The sequence below is a fragment of the Salmo salar genome, chromosome ssa17 (genome assembly GCF_905237065.1).
Source record: "Salmo salar chromosome ssa17, Ssal_v3.1, whole genome shotgun sequence".
Lineage (NCBI taxonomy): Eukaryota > Metazoa > Chordata > Actinopteri > Salmoniformes > Salmonidae > Salmo > Salmo salar.
The window spans coordinates 268714-289432 of NC_059458.1; the positions used below are offsets into that span (position 1 = coordinate 268714).

Consider the following 20719-nt stretch of genomic DNA (forward strand, 5'->3'; position numbering starts at 1 on the left):
CAACTGTCTTACCCCAAATAAAAACTTGTTTTACTTTAGTGTTTATAAACAAAGTAAATGCAAACACACTGTTTAGCCTCAAACATGGTTAACCTTTTCACCCGTGAGTTCCAAATATTTCTAATGGTCGCCCCAGTGTGAGTTTCTTTATGCGTGTGATGTCAGAATGCACTCACTGTTCCAAAATGTGATTGTTAGGCAACAGGACAGTTCACCCATGCTGCCCTCAAACCAAGACCAACACTACCTGCTAATTATCTATAGGCTATATTTCAACTTGGAAATTTGAAATGAATTTCAAACAACAGTTTGAATTGAGATGTGCTCCGCCTCCTCATTAATTCACAAAGAAGTAGCCCATTTCACTGTTGCGGACAATTTGTTTGAGGCTTTACTGAATCTGACAAACTTCTCTCATCGATGAGAGCCCATGCACCTGTAACATGCCGTATGTACAATGCCCTCGGAAAATATTCAGACCCCTTTTTCCACATTTTGTTATGTTATTGCCGTATTCTAAAGTAGTATTAAAAACAAAAATGTATCAATCTACACACAATACCCGTAAGGGTTTTAATTATCACCATTATGGCGAGCTATGTACTCAGAATAATTTCCACATTATTTATTACAAGATTTAGTTGAGGTTTAGGTTTAGTGAGTGTTTTGTTACAAATACAATTCTTTTAGTTTTAGAAATATTTAGGGCTAATTTATTCCTTGCCACCCACTCTGAACCTATCTGCAGCTCTTTGTTGAGTGTTGCAGTCATTTCAGTCACTGTAGTAGCTGACGGTATAGTGTTGAGTCATCCAATATATAGAAACTGGCTTTACTCAAAGTCAGTGGCATGTCGTTAGTAAAAATGTAAAAAAGCAAGGGGCCTAAACAGCTATCCTGGGGAATTCCTGATTCTAACTGGATTATATTTGATAGGCAACCATTAAAGAACACCCTCTGTGTTCTGTTAGACAAGTAATTCTTTATCCACATTATAGCAGGGCGGTGTAAAGCCATAACACAGGTTGCCATGGAACGGATGGAATTTGGCTAAATATTTATGACTGTTAAAAACACTTTATATACGCTCTCTGCGATGGTCTTGAACCACAGTTCGTCATTAAATGGGGAATGCGTCAAGGCTGTCCAGCCTCCTATTTACTCTATCTCTGTAGCCTCTAGGGAAAAAAATATGTCAATCCCAAAATACAGTATAAGGCTGGGACGCTCGTCGTAATGAGTAGACCAAGGTGCAGCGTGGTAAGTGCTCATGTTCAATTTATTTATATAAACTCAGAACACTAAATCAAAATAACAAACAACGGAAAAGCGAATGTCACGTTCTGCAGGCTATACTGAGCTGTACAAAAACAAGATCCCACAACTGAAGGTGGAGAAAAGGGCTGCCTAAGTACGATTCCTAATCAGAGACAACGATAGACAGCTGCCTCTGATTAGGAACCACACTCGGCTGAACACAAAGAAATAGAAAACATAGAATGGAACATAGAAAACAACAACCAAGATTGCCCACCCCATATCACACCCTGACCTAACCAAACTAGAGGAAAATAAAAGGTCTCTCTAAGGTCAGGGCGTGATAGTACCCCCCCCCAAAGGTGCGGACTCCCGGCCGCAAACCTGAACCTATAGGGGAGGGTCCGGGTGGGCATCTACTCATGGCGGCGGCCCGGTTAGCATTTTTCCCTCCCTAGATACTATTGTTTCAAAGAACTACAAACAAGTTAAAACTATATCAGGTTGAATTTCGGTAGTCAAAATTAATTTCTTGCCTAGACAATTTTTTGGGGGTTTGCATGCTTCCATTGCCCACGCCATTAGGGTACTAGGAAAATATTCAAAGTTCAGCCTCAAATTTTATATGGAAAGGGAAACGTCCCAGAATTAAGATCGGCCTACACTCCAGCAACCCAAAGGTTTTGGAGGTCTAGGTTTACCCAAATGATATGCTTTGTCTTTAGTGCTCTGCCCAATTAAGAAATGTTTTGATCAAGATAAATATTTATTTTGTTGGAAACAGAGGAAAATATTGTGTCACCATTTACATTGAAAGATGTACTATTTTCTGCCTTATCGCCAAAGTCTTATCATACTCAGTTTGGACCAATCATCGCTCACTCAATACTGACCGGGCACCAAATTGAAAAACGTGGTAATTGGGAAGTCCGATGGCATACCCAAACACAAATATTTAGAAATAACTCCCTACCTTTGGGAGGGAAATATTTTCTTTTTCAGGAATCTATATAAGGAATTCATAAACGTTCAGATATGATGGTTTATTATCCTTTCATGACCTTTTTTTGCAGTTAAGAACCGCTATGCACACTTATGGAGTTCCATGGAGTCAACCACTCCCAGTCCATACCACTTGCTGAGTTGTTAGGCACTCAGAACACAAGTAGAGGTTTTGTATCCAATCTATATGAAAAAACTACTAGAAGCCCTCCATAAACCAATGGGAATAGTAACTGTATGGAATATACTGTAGAGCTTAGACTACCAACAGAATATAGATTGGAAAAGAGTCTGGAACAGTAGCTCAATGTCCCCTAAATATTTGAATCATCAACTAATACACGACAAATACGTTCACAGATTTCTATTCTCTTTACAGACGGACAGCTTTTTCGAGACTGCTCCATAACACCATGGCTGTACTAAATTCTACGGGGACATCAGGTTACGTAAAAGATTATGGGGACTGTAAAATATCTGAACACTATGAAGTTGATACACGTACACCTACACTCAATTTACACTCTTGCTTACATATACGGACGCATACATACACACACACACTTGATCACTCTTCAAAGTATTTGATCCCCTGCTGATTTTAGGGAGTTTGCCCACTGACAAAGAAATGATCAGTCTATAATTTTAATGGTAGTTTTATTTAAACAGTGAAAGACAGAATAAAAACAAAAAATCCAGAAAAAATGCATGTCACCAAGTACTAAGTCATGTTTTGCAGAGTGGTCAAATACTTATTTCCCTCATTAAAATGCAAATCAATTTATAACATTCTTTACATGCGTTTTCAGAATTATTTTGTTGTTATTCTGTCTCTCACTGTTCAAATAAACCTACCATTAAAATTATAGACTGATCATTTCTTCGTCAGTGGGCAAATGTACAAAATCAGCAATGGATCAAATACTTTTTTCCCTCACTGTAGCCAGTTAGAATTGTAATGGCTTAGCAGATTATAAGAAAAGACGATCAGTCTTTATGTGGCTAACTGAAAAGGAATATAACAAACTGTTTACACGAAACTCACTCTACATCCTTAGATGAAGTTGCGATGAAAAAGGAATGGGGTGGTGAAAAAATGTTTCCATCATGGACAAAAGAACTCAGAAGGAGATGGGCAGAGTCAGATTTGGCTCATTAGACTTCATGGTCCAAAACAGGATGATCATACTTCTTTGAAAATATTTATACCAATTTAACAAACTTTGTTTATTGAGGCAACAAACAATCAAATCATTATGGTGGGAGACTATAACACTGTTTAGTACCTTAAGTACCTCAACATGTATTGATGACATCTTTACTAACGCTGCAGATATTTGCTTTAAAGCAGTATCCAAATCCATTGGATGTAGTGATCACAATATAATAGCCATATCTAGACAAACCAAGGTTCCAAAGGCTGGGCCTAATATAGTGTATGAGTGTACAAGAAGTTTTGTTGTTATTCATATGTTGATGATGTAAAAAATATTTGCTGGTCTGTGGTGTGTCATGAGGAGCAACCAGACGCTGCACTTGACGCATTTATGAAACCACTTATTCCAGTTACTAATAAGCACACACCCATTTAGAAAATGACTGTAAAAACGTTAAATCCCCTTGGATTATTGAGTAATTGAACAATTGTATAGTTGAGAGGGATGAGGCAAAAGGTATGGCAATTAATCTTTGGGATAGTCCTGCCCAGAAACTAGAATATGCATATAATTAGTTGATTTGGATAGAAAACACTCTAAAGTTTCTAAAACTGTTTGAATGGTGTCTGTGAGTATAACAGAACTCATATGGCAGGCCAAAACCTGAGAAGATTCCATGCAGGAAGAGCCCTTTCTGACAATTTGTTGACCTTCTGTTACATCTCTATCGAAATTACAGCATCTGTGCTGTAACTTGACACTTTCTAAGGCTTCCATTGGCTCTCTAAAGCTGCCAGAAAGTGGAATGGGGTGTCTGCTGTCTCTGGGCAAAGTATAGGAGCAGAGTTTGTAAGTGGTCAGCCTGGGGACAGTGATACTGGAGATGCGTGGTCACGAGAACTGGCCATGTTTTTCTTTCAGCCTTTGAATGAATACAAGCGCTGCCCGGTTGGAATATTATCGCTATTTTACGAGAAAAATTGCATAAAAATTGATTTTAAACAGCGTTTGACATGGAATATTTGTATTTTTTTTGTCACGAAATGCGCTCGCGCGTTACCCTTCGGATAGTGACCTGAACGCACGAACAAAACGGAGGTATTTGGATATAACTATGGATTATTTGGAACCAAAACAACATTTGTTGTTGAAGTAGAAGTCCTGGGAGTGCATTCTGACGAAGAACAGCAAAGGTAATCCAATTTTTCTAATAGTAATTCTGAGTTTAGGTGACCCTGAAGTTGGCGGATGTCAAAATAGCTAGCCGTGATGGCCGAGCTATGTACTCAGAATATTGCAAAATGTGCTTTCGCCGAAAAGCTATTTTAAAATCGGACATAGCGATTGCATAAAGGAGTTCTGTATCTATAATTCTTAAAATAATTGTTATGTATTTTGTCAACATTTATCATGAGTAACTTAGTAAATTCACCGGAAGTTTTTAGTGGGTATGCTAGTTCTGAACATCACATGCTAATGTAAAAAGCTGTTTTTTGATATAAATATGAACTTGATTGAACAAAACATGCATGTATTGTATAACATAATGTCCTAGGAGTGTCATCTGATGAAGATCATCAAAGGTTAGTGCTGCATTTAGCTGTGGTTTGGGTTTATGTGACATATATGCTAGCTTGGAAAATGGCTGTGTGATTATTTGTGTCTATGTACTCTCCTAACATAATCTAGTGTTTTGCTTTCGCTGTAAAGCCTTTTTGAAATCGGACAATGTGGTTAGATTAACGAGAGTCTTATCTTGAAAATGGTGTAAAATAGTTGATTGTTTGAGAAAATTGAATTTTGGTATTTTAGTTGGTTTTGTATTTTGCGCCGTGCGATGCCATTGGCTGTTATTAGGGGTTCCGCAGGCGGAACGGGGTTCATTGAACCAGATGGCTCATTCATCACAAAGCCCACTGATATTGCAAACTACCTTAATTACTTTGTTATTGGCAAGATAAACAAACTTAGGGATGACATGCCAGCAACAAACGCTGACACTACACATCCAAGTGTATCGGACCAAATTATGAAGGACAAGAATTGTACTTTGAATTCCGTGAAAGTCAGTGTGGAAGAGGTGAAAAGATTGTTGTCTATCACCAATGACGAGCCACCGGGGTCTGACAATCCTGATGGAAAATTACTGAGGATAATAGCAGGCGATATTGCCACTCCTATTTGCCACATCTTCAATTTAAGCCTACTAGAGAGCGTGTGCCCTCAAGCCTGGAGGGAAGCTAAAGTCTAGAATAGTAAAGCCCCCTTTACTGGCTCAAATAGCCGACTAATCAGCCTGTTACCAACCCTTAGTAAACTTCTGTAAAAAATTGTGTTTGACCAGATACGATGCTATTTCACAGTAAACATATTGACAACAGAATAACAGCATGCTTATAAGGAAGGACACTCAACAAGCACAGCACTTACATATTGATAAATATTGATAATATGCATTTCAGTCTCTCCTGGCTGAAAGTGGAGAAGAGATTGACTTCATCATTACTTTTATTTATGAGAAGTATTGACATGTTGAATGCAACGAGCTGTCTGTCTAAACTACTGGCACACAGCTTGGACACCCAGGAATACCCCACAAGACATGCCACAAGAGGTCTCTTCACAGTCCCAAAGTCCAGAACAGACTATGGGAGGCACACGGTACTACATAGAGCCATGACTACATGGAACTATATTCCACATCAAGGAACTGACGCAAGCAGTAACATTTGATTTAAAAAAATAGATTAAAAACATCTTATGGAACAGCAGGGACTGTGAAGCAACACTAACATTGGCACAGACACATGCATACACACACACACACACACACACACACACACACACACACACACACACACACGATAACATACCTACTATACAAACACATGGATTTAGTACTGTAGATATGTGGTAGTGGTGGAGTAGGGGCCTGAGGGCACACAATGTGTTGTGAAATCTGTGAATGTATTGTAACGCTTTTAAAATTGTATTAACTGCTTTCATTTTGCTGGACCCCAGGAAGAGTCCAGCAAAATGATAATAATAATAAATACAAATGGACCGTAAAGGAAATCACTGTACAACTATCATCAGCATGCCCTTAAGGAGATCACAAACATTATGGACAAAAGAGACAAGACTAACAAAGGAAATACACAAACTGAGCCTACAGGCAGATAGCAATAAAAACAGTACTACAGAGATATAAAACAAGTTGGTGGAAAAATGTAATGAACTGGAGGAACTTATTCAAGAACGATCTAATTTAATCTATTATAAAAATAATGTAAACTGGATGGAATATGGAGAAAAATGCATCACATTCTTCCTGAATCTCCAACACAGGAACGCTATCTAAAATAATTTGCAGATACTGCTACTAAAGATGGAGTCATCCATGATTCTCAGAATTAGGAAGCTAAACATTTTAACCCTTGTGTTGTCTTAAGGGTAAAAAATTACCCGCCACTATGTTTTTCAGCAGAGAACAACCTAAATTATATTTTTTCAACTTGAAAGTTGATGATTTTCCGAGAGTGACCCCAACATTAGAAAAAGTGAAACATTGCCTTTGCTCATATTTCCATGAAAGCTGTATACCACCAGGGTACAAAGATTGTCTTAGGGTCATTTTTGATCCGACAGTTATAAATAATTTACACACCACAAAAACCACGAAGACACACACATACAATGAGAAATTGAGATTGTATGCTACTGATTGAACTCAGCCAGCAGCTCCTGAAGAGGAAGATCATCATGGTTGGCACAGTTAGAAAGAACAAGCCTGAGCTCCCCCCGCACGCCACGCAACAAGGGGGGAGAGAGGCCTTTCATCAAAGTTTGTCTTCACCTCCACTCTAGTGTCTTACCTCCCAAAGCGGAACAAGAATGTGGTCCTCCTGAGCACACTGCATGAAACAGCTGAGATCAGTGATCATGAGGACAGGAAGCCAGCCATCATCCTGGACTACAACCACAACAAAGGAGTTGTGCACAACCTGGACAAGGTGATTGGGACTTACAACTGCAGGAGGATGACTGCCCGCTGGCCCCTGGTCATCTTCCATAACATCATTGATGTGTCGTCATACAATGCCTCCTTGATATGGAACACGATCAACCCTACCTGGATGCCTGATAAGCGGAATAAGAGGAGGGTGTTTCTGGAGCAGCTAGGAAAGGCACTTGTAACTTCAGAAATTCAAAGGGAGCACCTCCCCCACACAGCAGCCTCTGCAGCGCTTGTGAAAGCTGTTCAGGGGGCTGAATCTTGTCCTGATCCACCTGAGGCTGCAGCTGGCAAGAGGAGGATATCCCAATTCTGCCCCCCAAATAAGGAATGCAAAACCAATACTATGTGCTGCACATGTGAGAAATACATCTGCAAAGTCCATGCACACACACTTGCATACTGTCCTACATGTGCTAATTAGAGTTAATTGATTTATGTTCTTCACATTTTTTTGTATCTATCTTATTCTTATTTATTGTTGTTGTTTATACACCTTGGGGGAGGGGGCAATGGTTCAAAAAAATGGGAGAAGACTAGTATTTTGTAGTTGAATTCCTCATTGTACAGTATATACGAATATATCACTATGTTGCCAAAAAAGTTCAAGACTTATTCTTTCCCTTCAAATAAATGCATTCAAAACTACTTTATGCACATTTCTGCTACTTTCTTAGGCTACACAAGTGTTATCTCTTGCTAAAAAAATGTATGTTTACACCTATGCAGTACCTTTAGCAATAATAATAATAAACCTCTACTTTAGTAAAGAAAACAATTATGACAGGTGTTATAAAAACGAGTGGTGTCCACTGATTAAATGCAGTCTTTTCTTCATTGTGAAGAGGGAAAACCCAGATATTCACAAAGTTTGTGATGAATGACAGGTTGTTTATTCATGCAAAATAGATTTGGGGTTTAAAATTGAATTAAACTGCTTTATTTTAGGGGTAATCTTTGACCCTTACGACAAGAGCAATGTTAAGACTACACAAGGGTAAAGCAGATGTTTTATTTTCCGTCTCATCCTCACCCTCTGAATAACGATTACAGTAAGGAATACTTTCCAAATTATATATATATATATACACTGCTCAAAAAAAATAAAGGGAACACTTAAACAACACAATGTAACTCCAAGTCAATCACACTTCTGTGAAATCAAACTGTCCACTTAGGAAGCAACACTGATTGACAATAAATTTCACATGCTGTTGTGCAAATGGAATAGACAACAGGTGGAAATTATAGGCAATTAGCAAGACACCCCAATAAAGGAGTGGTTCTGCAGGTGGGGACCACAGACCACTTCTCAGTTCCTATGCTTCCTGGCTGATGTTTTGGTCACTTTCGAATGCTGGCGGTGCTTTCACTCTAGTGGTAGCATGAGACGGAGTCTACAACCCACACAAGTGGCTCAGGTAGTGCAGCTCATCCAGGATGGCACATCAATGCGAGCTGTGGCAAGAAGGTTTGCTGTGTCTGTCAGCGTAGTGTCCAGAGCATGGAGGCGCTACCAGGAGACAGGCCAGTACATCAGGAGACGTGTAGGAGGCCGTAGGAGGGCAACAACCCAGCAGCAGGACCGCTACCTCCGCCTTTGTGCAAGGAGGAGCAGGAGGAGCACTGCCAGAGCCCTGCAAAATGACCTCCAGCAGGCCACAAATGTGCATGTGTCTGCTCAAACGGTCAGAAACAGACTCCATGAGGGTGGTATGAGGGCCCGACGTCCACAGGTGGGGGGTTGTGCTTACAGCCCAACACCGTGCAGGATGTTTAGCATTTGCCAGAGAACACCAAGATTGGCAAATTCGCCACTGGCTCCCTGTGCTCTTCACAGATGAAAGCAGGTTCACACTGAGCACGTGACAGACGTGACAGAGTCTGGAGACGCCGTGGAGAACGTTCTGCTGCCTGCAACATCCTCCAGCATGACTGGTTTGGCGATGGGTCAGTCATGGTGTGGGGTGGCATTTCTTTGGGGGGGGCCGCACAGCCCTCCATGTGCTCGCCAGAGGTAGCCTGACTGCCATTAGGTACCGAGATGAGATCCTCAGACCCCTTGTGAGACCATATGCTGGTGCGGTTGGCCCTGGGTTCCTCCTAATGCAAGACAATGCTAGACCTCATGTGGCTGGAGTGTGTCAGCAGTTCCTGCAAGAGGAAGGCATTGATGCTATGGACTGGCCCGCTCGTTCCCCAGACCTGAATCCAATTGAGCACATCTGGGACATCATGTCTCGCTCCATCCACCAACGCCACGTTGCACCACAGACTGTCCAGGAGTTGGCGGATGCTTTAGTCCAGGTCTGGGAGGAGATCCCTCAGGAGACCATCCGCCACCTCATCAGGAGCATTCCCAGACGTTGTAGGGAGGTCATACAGGCACGTGGAGGCCACACACACTACTGAGCCTCATTTTGACTTGTTTTAAGGACATTACATCAAAGTTGGATCAGCCTGTAGTGTGGTTTTCCACTTTAATTTTGAGTGTGACTCCAAATCCAGACCTCCATGGGTTGATAAATTGGATTTCCATTGATTATTTTTGTGTGATTGTGTTGTCAGCACATTCAACTATGTAAAGAAAAAAGTATTTAATAAGATTATTTCTTTCATTCAGATCTAGGATGTGTTGTTTAAGCGTTCCCTTTATTTTTTTGAGCAGATATATATATATATATATATACATATATATATATATATATATATATATATATATTTTACATATGCACAAAAGGATCAGTGCGAAGGCCAAATAAGAGGAATAACTTTTTGAGGCTTAAAAAGACTTGTTCTGAACATCACATGCTAATGTAAAAAGCTGGTTTTTGATATAAATATGAACTTGATTGAACAAAACATGCATGTATTGTATAACATAATGTCCTAGGAGTGTCATCTGGTGAAGATCATCAAAGGTTAGTGCTGCATTTAGCTGTGGTTTTGGTTTTTGTGACATATATAATTGCTTTGAAAATGGCTGTGTGATTATTTTTGGGAGGGTACTCTCCTGACATAATCTAATGTTTTGCTTTCGTTGTAAAGCCTTTTTGAAATCGGAAAATGTGGTTAGATAAAGGAGAGTCTTGTCTTTAAAATGGTGTAAAATAGTCATATGTTAGAAAAATTGACGTTTTTCTATTTTTGAGGTATTTGTAATTCGCACCACTCTATACCATTGGATATCGGTGAGGCGTTCCGCTAGCGGAACGTCTGTCCCTAACAGGATGACATAGACAAGGGAACTCCACTGCAACCGGGGAAGTTCCCCACTCCAAAATGACCTTTAGTCCACCTTGCTATGGATTTCATAAACATGGTAGAGCGAAAAGAAAGAAAGAAAGAGATACTGCCTGGTAATTGCCTGGTAACTGGTTGATAATTGACAGGTTTATCAGGTGGGTGGAAGCATTTCCCACAACAACTGCGATGCGCGAACAGTTGCAAAATTGCTAGTCAGGGAAATCATACCCAGGTTCGGTGTGCCTAAGTTTTTGTCTGCAGACAATAGTACCCATCTCATAGGAGATGTGGTTGCCCAAGTGGCCATAACGATGGGTGGTGACCAGAAGTTTGTCTCCATCTATCACCTGCGGGATAACGGGATTACAGAGAGGGATAAACAAATGATTAAAGGGGGGCTTCTAAAAGCCTGCCATTCCACAAAAATGAGCTGGGTGGAATGCTTGCCACTTGTCCTCATGAAAATGCGCAGCAGCCTTAACTAAGGTATTGGGTGTACACTTTACGGGATGTTAACAGGACGACCCATGAACACACCAGGTGTTCGACCTATGACTGACCGACAGATAGACATAACTGAGGCACAGTGTAATCACATTGAGTACATGAAAGAACTAACCTCTTGTCAGGTCTCTCCACTCTGCCCACAGGAAAGCAAACAAGGTTCCCCCAGGTAAATACCCTGACGAACTTCCCATAAACGAGACTGGGTGAAACTCAGAGTCCACAAACAAAAATGGAACCAACCACGATGGATTGGTCCGTTCCAGGTAACCATAGTGACACCAACAGCCCTGCGAGTGGCGGAGTGGTCCGGCTGGTATCATCTCTCCCACTGCAAGCACCTCCCAGAGTGGGAGCCATGGATGAGCGACTGGAGGGAGAGCAGGGCCCCGAGAACATCTGAAGGAGAAAGATGGACCGAGCCAAAGGAAAAATGCAGAGTGCCCAGACCAAAAGGCCGGAAAGAAAGATGAAGAAGAAGGCTCTAGCCAACGAGCAGATGAAGGAGTCATCATTTCACACTCACACTCAGGTTCTATAATTAGGAAACATTGTCTACACCGGGTCTGGTGGTTTGTTTTCTCCATCATCCTTTCCATGGGTCTCCTTGTTGTTGAAGCCACGGGACCCCCTGGGGGATCTGAGGAAAACAACAAATGGATACAAATGGTGAGAAAAATTGGAAATCAGACTAAGAGGCCAGGAACCCAGGTTTTAGTGTTTAGAAAGCCTACATCAACCACTGTGCTGTTTGGGAGTCAGGTTGGGCCTATGAGAAGGACGGAGTTTGAATGTGTTTTTTTGTACTTTATGCAGAGAGGTAATGAGAAACAACCTACTAGGCGAAGGGAGACCACAGGACTGTTCTTTTGGAGAAGAACTGAGAGGTTAGCCGGAGAAAATGGGACAGATGTACAGTATATACAGGGTCAGTCATTTCCAGTACCATATTTACAATGTGCGGGGATACTGGAGTAATAAGAGGTAGATTTGAATAGGGGTAAGGTGACTAGGGATCAGGATATATGATAAACAGACTAGCAGCAGCGTATGATGATTGTATGTGAGTGTGTGTGTGTTTGTGTGTAGAGTCCGTATAAATGTATGTGCATATTGTGTGGGTGTGAGCATATTATGAAGTGAGTGTTTGTGTGTGTGTGTTGGGGTGTCTGTGTGTGAGTGTGTAGGGTCCTGTGAGTGTGTGTGTATATTAACAGTACAAAAATAAATATAATCATATATAATTCATGGTTATTTTCTGAAATACATACATAGCCTACTAAAAATGGTGTCCTCATCCACCTCTTGACCTATCGTTCTTCACTGAAATCAGGGAGGTCTTATAATGTGAGTCAGTCGTGTTAAAACGGCATCGTTTCGCTGTCTGGTCCATTTGATGTGCTGCTCAGGTATTTGACTAAATGACTCTGAGTGACTGAATGGCTCAGTAGCTGTCCTTTAACAGACAGATGATGGCAGTGTTGAGCCCCACTGGTGGAGTTTGTGTTTCTCACTCCCTCTGTCTCTCTCTAGTCTTCTCTTCGATGGAGACATCCACACATAACATGACATGCCATAATGTGACAAATAAAAAATAAAATGAAAGTGGCAAGGGGTGTGTGTGTGTATGTATGAATTACAGCCCCCAGCAGCAGCTTCTTAGGCAGCTGTATTAAATAAGTCTATAAATACCTGGTTGTCTAATTGATGTTTATGGAGAGCCTAATATTGGGGAGTGTAATGTGGTCTGTGTGTAGCTTGTATAGAGGAGTCAGGCGCAGGACAGCAGATATGAGTAAATAAACGTAATTTACTCAAAATAGACATGAGCCCACATAACTGACCGTATACATACAAACAATTACTCACAAACAAACATGGGGGAACAGAAGGTTAAATAATGAACAAGTAATTGGGGAATTTAAACCACGTGTGTAAGACAAAGACAAAACAAATGGAAAATGAAAAGTGGATCGGCGATGGCTAGAAGGCTGGTGACATCGACTGCCGAACGCCGCCCGAACAAGGAGAGGGACCGACTTCGCGGAAGTCATGACAGGGAGGGAACATCACTGGGCTTTCCCTCTCCCTCACACCCCAGTCACATGCTTTGTGTGTCACATCAATATTGTGGAAGACTGTGGTTGTACATTTCCTTGTTCACTGCTCAGTATGTGACCCACATAACATCAAGCTCTAATCTGGAGTAGGAAAAGGCACCATAGTCACAGTGGGAATTGAATGGGTTTATTTTGTAGTACAATAGACTAGCTGCATGTATGTCTATTGAGACAGTGATTGTCAGAGGCAGTTTATGATATACTGCGGTGTCGCACTTATCCAATAAAATTAAGATGTATGGATACCTCAGCCTCCACCTTTCCCCATCCTCCACTCTGAGTTATAAGCAGGATAAGCACAATCACTGCCCCACTGCGCCATCTCTGTCCTTCTTGCTCTCTCTGTCTCTCACTCACTCATACACTCAGTGTCAAAAACCTGGCTGCAGTCCTAACCAAACACTCATTACAGCCTGTCAATGTGTAATCATTAGTGGCATGTCGTTCTCCACTGCTGTCTTTAGTGGTCCTCATGTTTATAAATATGTTACAAGGAGAATCATAATAACCCTTTGGGGCATACACGGATAAGATGGCGGCGCTGAGGAGGGCACCCGTCTTGCCGGTTCCTGCTCGACTTTGCTTCTTGGACTGAAAACCCACAGGACGGTAGATCTCCAGGAGGAGGGTAACACCGATGACAAAGAAGAGTAAGGAAAGAGGGAATCCAAGCTAGGCTGAAAAGATTGGCTAAACAGCCTCTTCATAGTATCCTGATGGCTAATGTCTAATCACTGGAAAATAAACTTTGTGAACTCAGAGCAAGGCTTCAATTGATGAAACGGGGCTTATGGACAATACACTCGACTCTGCTTTTCAACCAGACTGCTTCTCCATATTCTGAATGGATTGATCGGTAGCTTGTTGTATGAGTTGGGGGGTGGAGAGGTATGTTTTCTAAAACAATTCCTAGTCAACATTGTTTTCCCCAAGATATCACCAACATGTATCCTGCCCTACAAGAGGATCCAGCGTGTTTGACACAAACATCCATGATCCGTACGAGGCCATCCCTCACCCCACTTTGGCCAATCAGATCAAGTCGCTCTTCCTACTCCCCACCTACAAGCAGCAACTCGATGGAGCCACCAGCGAAGACTCATCCACCCACCTCCTGATTGGCGCAGCGGTCTAAGGTGCCACTACAGCCTCTGGTTCAATCCCAGGCTGTGTCACAGCCAGCCATGACCGGGAGCCCTATAGCACGGCGCATAATTGGCCCAGCGTCGTGAGGGTTTGGCCCGGGGGGATTTCCTTGGCTCATTGTGCTCTAGTGACTCCTTGTGGTGGGCTGGGCGCAAGCAAGCTGTCTTTCGGTCGTCAGTTGAAGGGTGTTTCCTCTGACACAATGGTGCGGCTGGCTTCCGGGTTAAGCTAGCAGTGTGTTAAGAAGCAGCGCAGCTTGCCGGGTCATGTTTCCAAGGACGCATGACTCGACATTCGCCTATCCCGAGCCCGTTGGGGAGTTGCAGCGATGAGACAAGATCTTAACTACCAAATGGATATCACAAAATTGGGGAGAAAAAGAGGGGTAATACAAAAATGTAACAATAAAATGATTTATCCATCAACATTGAGGAATATTCATCGTCAATCACAAGCATTAGGAAATGTGTTGATGATGTTGAAACCACAATAAAAATCCAGATATACCCCAACCAAAAATGGATGAACGGAGAGATCCGTATCATGCTGAGAGCCCATGCTGCATTATTCAATGTCAGCAGAACGAACCCTGATGTATTGGTGGCGCACAACGCATACAAGGCAAGCAGGTACAATCTCCGCAAATCCACTAGGGATGCAAAACGATAATACATACTCAAACTTGAATAGACTTGTGTCGTATATGGCAAGGACTACAGAATATCGATGCAGTGCCCATCGGAGCCCCCCTCCCAGACGAGCATAACACATTTCATGCTCTCATCGAGGCAGACAATACCGATCCATCCAGGAAGAATCTCGCTGCTACGGACGACCAGGTGCTTTCACTCTTCGAGGCTGACGTGAGGAAAACTTTAGAATAAATACTCTCAAAGCAGCCAGCCAAGATGGCGTCCCTGGCCGCATCCTCGGTGTGTGCTGAACGGCTGGGGGCGTCTTCTCGGACATATTCAACCTGTCCCTGTCTCAGGCTGTAGTCCCCACCTGCTATAAGGAGACCACCATTGTCCCAGAGCCCAAGAAAAACAAGGTGACACGCCAAAATGACTATCGCCCTGTCGCGCTCACCTCAGTCATCATGAAGTACTCCAAGAGGCTTGTCAAGGCCCAGATCAAGGGATGCCAGGCACACTGGACCCACTCCAATTTGCCTACCTCTCCAACAGATCCACGAAAGATGCCATTTCTATCGCTATTCACATGGCCTTAACACATCTGTACAAGAAAAACACCTATGTGAGAATGTTGTTCATTGACTACAGTTAAGCATTCAACACTATTGTTCCATCGAAGCTTGACACCAAGCTCAGAGCCCTGGATCTGGACACAACCCTCTGTAACGGGATCCTTAACTTTCTGACGGGAAGACCACAGGCTGTGAACACTGGCAACAACACCTCCTCCACATTGACTCTTAACACAGGGCAACCCCAGGGGTGTGTCGTCATTACTCTGCTGTACTCCCTGTTCACCCACGAGTTGACCGAGAACCCGATGGTCACTCTGACAGAGCTCTAGAGCTCCTCTGTGGAGATGGGAGAATCTTCCAGAAGGACAACCATCTCTGCAGCACTTCATCAATTTAGGCCTTTTGTGGTAGAATGGCCAGACGGAAGCCACTCAGTTAAAGGTACATGACAGCCCGCTTGGAGTTTGCCAAAAGGCACCTAAAGTACTCTCAGACCATGAGAAACAAGATGATCTGGTCTGATGAAACCAAGATTGAACTCTTTGGCCTGAATGCCAAGCGTCACGTCTGGAGGAAACCTGGCATCCTCCCTACTGTGAAGCATGTTGGTGGCAGCATCGTGCTGTGGGGATGTTTTTTAGCAGCAGGGACTGGGAGACTTGTCAGGATTGAGGGAAAGATGAACGTAGCAAAGTACAGAGAGGTCCTTGATGAAAACCTGCTGCAGAGCACTCAGGACCTCAAACTGGGGCCGAAGGTTCACCTTCCAACAGGACCCGATGATCACCAATGGTCACCTTCCAGCAGCTATATCCTTAGTTTCAGTCTCCTAATTATCCTTACACCTCTGAAGATTCTAGCCACTTCCATGCTAGGCAGAAGAACATGTGTTTTATCTCTGAACAGTGAAAAGATTGTTTCTCTACTGACAGTTGGATAAGGGGAACCTTAAGTGGTGTTACCAACACTTAGTGGAGACTAGAGATCCTGACTGCCAATGTGTCACCCCCAAGGAAAAGCCAAGTGTTGACTATGAACATGTTTTTATTTGCAAAATAGATCTCTAATTAAATAAAACATCATAATAAAAGTTTACAAGATAAGCCACGACAAAAAAAAATCACAAACCCCTCCTTACAAAATAAGTTGATGAAATCAGTTCAATAATAAAAAATAAACACAATTGCACTGTATTGCCCCCCCCCCCCCACCCCAAACAGAGTTCAAAAGTAAAACAAATGATAAAATACAACAACGCCCTGGAAATAAAATATATTAAAAGAAGTGTACAACATAAGACATAAGTAAAAGTATTTTAAAAGATTCCCAAGTCCCCTGCAAAAAAATTAACTAAATATTTACAAAAAAAGATATGGGGGATTGGAAATGATACCGACAATAACATTGCTGGAAGCTACAATCCATCTGCAATATTAAAGCTGCTCTTTAATATTGTACTGAGAAAAACATCAACCCTTTGGGCACTTTGGAGGAGGTGGGGCTGAACAAGTCACAGCTGTGGGTTTTCCTCCAAGTCTTATGGTTCAAAACTGTTTGATACTGTGATCTGAACCAACTGACATTCAGCCAGTTACAAGGACTTGTGGTGTGATCTAACGCAGAAACCAACTTCCTGATCAAGTTCTGTGTCACCATGATCAAAAAAGACGGCTCTCCCTGTTGCCAACAGCTGTTGTTGTGCTTTCTGTCTTATTTTTCCTTCCTATCTGGCAAACAGAGCTACGCCCTTTAGCAGGAATGGAAATAGTTGGAGTGTCACGGCCCTGGCCCATCTATTGTGCTAGCCCTATCATTTAGAACTAATCAATATTGACAGAGGAAAAACACCTAGCTGACTATGAGGGAGTGGAGACATCCATGTTGTGCTTTTTGACTCTGTTAGAAAGGGAAATGGATTGCTAGAGAGAGGGAGAGAATCAATGTGCGATATGGGGGGGGGGGGGTTAAGAAACTGTAAGCAATCCATTCCCCCCTCCATTAGTCTTTACCCTTGTTTGTCTTTTGTTGGAACAGAACAGCGGCCAGGGGAAATGAAGTAAATTGAGTAGGCAGTGGGGATCGACGCACAGCGATTTGAAAGGTCTGCCCATGGTCCCTCTGGAAACAGTAATGAATGTTATGTCGAGCTGCGCATCTTTTGAAAACCCTCTCTCTCCTGGGTTGATCTCTTTCCATTCTTCCTATCATTTGGCCTCTCCCTCTTTAGTTCTTCACTTATTCTCCCTTCTTTCTTCTGCCTAGTGTTCTTCTTCCTTTCTCATATTTTGTGCACTCTCTCTTTCTCCTCCTCTCTTCAGTCTTCTTGAGCAGTCAAATCAAATGCAACCTGATGAAGTGATTATTATTTTAAAAGTGTGTCTCTGTCTTCCCACAGATGGAAGAGGGCAGTTGTGCAGTGCATCTGGGGACTCTGATCGCCGTCATGGTGGAGGAAGAGGAGGACTAGAAGACGGTTGAGATCCCTCCCCCTGGGGCAGCCATGCCCATCCAGGCTCCTCCTCCTGCAGCTGCAGCCCCTCCCCCTCCGATGGCCCACTCTGCACCCCCACCCCCTCCCCCCCGGAGTAGCCCCCACAGGACTGTGAGTCTCACCTCCTTCTCTCCTCCACTCGTCCATCCCTCCATGATTAATTTCTTCATCAATTAATCAGAAATTCGAATGGAATTTGTATAGTGCTTTTCACAAATACACAAACATTTGTCACATCAACCTTGGCATGAACCCCTAAAGAGCAAGCAGCTGCCTCATTGGTAACAAAAAAAAAAACTCCAGAGGAACTAGACTAGAGCTGAAGCCTATCCTCTTTTGCCTGGCCAGATAAACTTTCAGAATACATAGCTGCAGTCTTAAGAAACAAAGATTGAAAAACAGACGCGTTTCGGCTCCAATAAAAATTTGTATTAATTATGTAGAGTGCCTTGGTCCTCCTTTCTTTTTGATGAACAATTTACCAAAAAGCACCTTCTGTCTACCAAAACCTACTATTGTGTACCTTAGCAGCACTTCCTTCCTTCTTTTTCTACTTTAGAACCATTTAAATATAATAAATTGGAAGGTTGTGCATGACTATGGTAGATGTAGGAACCAATCTCTCTTTTCAGACTGTCGAGTATTTATCTTGTCAATATGTCAGTGTATTATGTCTGATTGTAACAGTGTGTTATACACTATCACAATGTATGTGGACACCTGCTCGTCGAACATCTCATTCCAAAATCATGGGCATTAATATGGAGTTGGTCTCTCCTACTATAACAGCCTCCACTCTATTGGGAAAGCTTTCCACTAGATGTTTGGAACATTGCTACAGTGATTTGCTTCCATTCAGCCTCAAGCAATATTGAGGTCAGGCACTAATGTTGGGCGATTATGCCTGGTTCGCAGTCCGTGTTACAATTAATCTCAAAGGTATTTGATAGGGTTGAGGTAGGCCTCTGTGCAGGCCAGTCAAGTTCTTCCACACCGATCTCGACAAACCATTTCAGTTTGGACCTCGCTTTGTGCATGGGGGCATTGTCATGCTGAAACAGGAAAGGGCCTTCCCCCAACTTTTGCCACAACGTTGGAAAGACAGAATCATCTACAATGTCATTGAATGCTGTACCCTTAAGATTTCCCTTCACTGGAACTAAGGGGTCTAGCCCGAACCATGAAAAACAGCCCCAGACCATTATTCCCTCCTCCAGTAAACTTTACAGTTGGCACTATGGTTTGAGCAGGTGGTGTTCTCCTGGCATCCGCCAAACTCCGATTTGTCCGTCGAACTGCCAGATGGTGAGGCGTGATTCATCACTCCAGAGAACGCATTTCCACTGCTCCAGAGACCAATGGCGGTGAGCTTTACATCACTTCAGCCAAGGCTTGGCATTGCGCATGGTGATCCAAGGTTTGTGTGCGGCTGCTCAGCCATGGAAACCCGTTTCATGAAGCTCCTGACGAACAGTTCTTGTGCTGACGTTGTTTCCAGAGGCAGTTTGGAACTCGATAGTGAGTGTTGCAACCGAGGACAGACAAATTTTACGCGCTACATGCTTCAGCACTAGGAGGCCCCGTTCTGTGAGCTTACCACTTTGCGGTTGATCCGTTGTTTCTCCTAGAAGTTTCCACTTCACAATAACAGCACTTACAGTTGACCAGGGCAGCTCCAGCAGGGTAGAAAGTTGACGAACTGACTTGTTAGAAAGGTGGCATCCTATGATGGTGCCACATTGAAAGTCGCTGAGCTCATCAAGAAGGCCATTCTCCTGCCAATGTTTGTCTATGGAGATTACTTGACTGTGTGCTCGATTCTATACACCTTTCAGCAACGGGTGTGACTGAAATAGCAGAATTCACTCATTTGAAGGGGTGTCCACATACTTTTGTATATACAGTGTATGTTAAAATGTATTTTGATTATACATTGAATTTGTATGTTTAAGGACTCTTGGAAGATTATTCCAAAATGAGGACTAAAATAGATCCTAATACAATAGAATATTCTCTGACCAATCAGGACATTACGGTGAGACTAACTTTGTGTGTGTCCCTTGGTCCCTGTCTTTCTGTGTATGTGTTTTGTCTTCTCCCACCAGATTGCGGCTGAGCTCGGCAGCCAGACACATCCTGGACACACACGGTCTGGATCCACAGCTGGCCACACCCACTTTACACATGGGTATCGTCACCAAGGAGTCAGTACTGTAGGTAAAAGGGGAAAGCTATGATCCCTTATTGATCTCACTTGTTAAATCTACTTCAATCAGTGTGGATGAAGGGGAGGAGACAGGTTAAAGAAGGACTTTTAAGCCTTCTTAGTGCCAGGTGCACCGGTTTGTATCAAGAACTGCAACGCTGCTGGGTTTTTCATGCTCAACAGTTTCATATGTGTATTAAGAATGGTCCACCACCCAATGGATATGCAGCCAACTTGACAGAACTGTGGGATGCATTGGAGTCATAGGCCAGCATCCCTGCTTTCGACACCTTGTAGAGTCCATGTCCTGACAAAATTAAGGCTGTTCTGAGGGCAAACGGAAGGGAGGAGGGGTGTACTCAATA

At 42.7% G+C, this 20719-nt stretch overlaps 1 pseudogene; it reads left to right on the forward strand.

Moving 5' to 3' along the window:
* The window catches only part of LOC106561339 (pyruvate dehydrogenase protein X component, mitochondrial-like), a 51336-nt pseudogene extending 30954 nt beyond the window's left edge, over positions 1-20382 (forward strand).
* Positions 20383-20719: the final 337 nt, after the last annotated feature.